Here is a 3103-nt window from a genome sequence, read left to right on the forward strand (position 1 = left end):
AAGTCAACAAGAGCTGTTACAGTGTTATAAATAAAAGATTCTGCCTTGCATTATTGCTCAAAATTCTCCTTCAGATGTGCAATGTGTAGTTCTTCCTTCTGTTCAAGAGAAGGTGAGGAAAGGCAGAGGCAGTAAAGCTGGTAGGATAAGAGATTTCTATTCATCTCGTTTTCTGGCTGAGGCAGTTCTCAGACATGCCTTGGCAGTGTCTGTATTTAGTAGCTGTGTTCCTGGACGCTGGCCCAGTCACATGGTGCCGCTGGAACAAGTGACACGGGCGTGATGCATTAGCTGAGCCCTGGCGCTGTGTGCCGCAGGAGGTGGGGTGGCCGGGCTGGCCAGGCGGCCTGGCGCTCAGCAGAGTCACTGGACTGAGCTCCACTTGCTCCTGTCTGGCTGCTGCCATTTGGCTCCAGTGAAAGCTGGAACGTTGGTTACTAGAGGTGCCTTTAAGAAGGTAAACAGGCAAAAAACCAAACCACCAAAAACCCCCAACAAATCAATCAAACCCTAAAGAGTGTTAAGTAGTAAACCTTCAGTTCTTTGAAATTATGTAGATTATTACTATGACACAAATTCTGCAAAATAGCTGACTTAATTTAGATCAACTGAGCTCTCCTAGGTGTTAGCAGCTATGGGAGTTAGGGGAGACAGTGGATCTGGGGTGCTAACCTTGTTACATACTTTACCTTTCTGTGTTTAAAGTACTAATTTAACAAAAATCACACTCTTCTTAACAGTAAACCACAATGAAATATATGCACTTTTTCATGCTATTACAAGTCTTGAGCTCTTTGCTAATGAGGAATTCCATTTCTGTGGCTGGCAACTGAAAGCACTATCTCTGTGCTGTTTATGGTACTACTTCAACCACGTTCTTGTTAATTTTTTTGCATTATCACTGAGAAACTGTACGAAGCATAGCTCTCAAACTTCTGACTTGTAGATAAGCCAATGAACAGTGAATTCAAGCTTATGAAAGTTGGCTGAGTTGTGAAACACTGGTTTAATAGGCTGTTCTTGATGTTTGTGGAAGGCTGATGTGTGCAATTTATGGTGCCTTTAACTTGTATAGATGTTTGTTAGCATCTATCAGATGTGTGAGGGTTTTGTGATCGTTTTTTGTGCATGTGTGTGATAGTATTGCTTTCTAGCGAGAAACGTGATGAGAAATGCTTCCAGCCTTGCACATATCCAGTATATTTTCCTTTCCTAAGCAGGGAGTCTGTGGAATTCTAACTTTTCAGTGAGAAATATATCCAATATTGTTTTGCTTTTCATATAGTAACATAGAGAATTATCTTTTTTAAAAGAATTAACCCTTCTGTACAGTGATCAGATATTGAGAACTTTTTTCCCCCACCGTAACTCTTTCTACAGGAAAATATAAAGTGAGAGAGAGAGAAGTGCTGCAAATAGCATGTTCCTTCACTTGTTGCGTGACTAATCTGCAATGTATCCTGCCTAACTTGTGTGAAACTAGTAACTATGTCTCATACTTGAACAAGGTGGTTCAGCTGAGGTTAATAGTGCATTACCATATTAGGACTACTTTAAATCATAGTAGAAGAAGAATGTCGTGTGGCATCAGCACAACCCTTCCATATCCAGGGTTTTAAAAAGAGGCAGAGCAATGCAGGGTAAATACTTCAAATTGGGAGGGATGCAGGGAACCTTCACCTTCAGATGTGTTTTGGCACTCATGCTGTGTTCTGGGTTGTAGGCATTTTTTGTGTGTCAATTTTGCTAAGTGTATGTTTTGCAAAAACAAATGATCACTGAAGCAGCAGGTATGATTCAAACTTTCTGTTTCCCTACGCTTCTGTAGCCTGCTTCTAAAATCTGTTTGGAAAACAAAACCTGACATGGGGCTCTGCAAATGGTCTGTTAAATTTGAAAACACTGCCTAACTTTTAGTGGACAACTGTAACTTATACTGAAACTTATTCTTAATTAGATAACTTCATAGTATGTATTTGCTTTTTCCCCCATTCCAAATTTTATTAGTATTACCTTGAGTTGAAATCATTTAGTCAATTGTCTCTCAGTGGAGATGAAGGACAGGAAATGACCTACAAATAGCAGGTGACATGCTGTCACATAGCCTGGAAAAAGAGTGATTAAACTCTGCTTCCCAGAAGATTACATCTGGAGAGGAGGACACTTTCTTTCATTTTCTGTATTATCTACTCCTTGGGCTCAGCATGTTTTCCATGTGTGGGTTTGTTGGGTTTTTCTTTTGTTGTTGTTTTTTCAGAAACTGTTCTGTGGTGGTAATTCCCCAGATGTTTTGGAATTCATAGTGTTCTACGGATGACTTTATCTACATATGAGGTAGTGTTGTGAAACACGTCTATTTAGTGAGCTCACAGGAGTTTTTAGTTCTAGTCTCTGACATGAATCCAATATTGTGGTAATTTCATTGTTTTGTTTTTTGTTTGGGGAAAAGATAGGACAGAAGTGAAGGCTATCAGTTGCTAATCTTAGTCTAAGTGTAGGAACGTGGCCATCAGTTGCATGTTTCATTTGCACTTCAAAGGTGACTAGGAACACTGATGTTTGAAGTAGTCCTCCTCAATGAAGTGAGGAGTAGGAGTCACCCTCGCCTAGGTCGCTTGAATAACTTCAACAGGCCAAAGCTTTTCACTTGTTTCCCTCACTTAGGAGGATGTGATTGTGATCTAGTATTTCTCACTACTTGGGAAATTGAAGCTGAGCTTTTTTTATAGCTGTAGGCTTCCCTCTGCAGCTAAGCAAGTTGTTCAACCTAACCCTGTTCTAGTTTTCTTCTTGACTTTCGTCCACTGTCTAGAGGTTGGGGTTTACTCAGATTACAAAATCCTTTTGAGAAGGGTGGTGTGCTATTTAGCAGAGAGTACGTAGCACTAGGTTTTGAAATCTTGCTGTGTTTTCTAACTACTGCTTTATTTCTGGGTGACCATTAGCAAAGTTATTTTCCCTTGTTAATTTGGAAGGGAAGTAGCACTATGGCTGTCATCTTATAAAGTGTCCAAAATTTTAGTGATTGGGGGTGGGGTGGGAGGAGGAGTTACGTAAGACATGAATTATGAGCAGATGTGTATGGGTACCTTTTTTAAAAGCA

The sequence above is a fragment of the Buceros rhinoceros genome, unplaced genomic scaffold (assembly GCF_000710305.1).
Source record: "Buceros rhinoceros silvestris isolate BGI_N320 unplaced genomic scaffold, ASM71030v1 scaffold13010, whole genome shotgun sequence".
NCBI classification, from domain to species: domain Eukaryota; kingdom Metazoa; phylum Chordata; class Aves; order Bucerotiformes; family Bucerotidae; genus Buceros; species Buceros rhinoceros.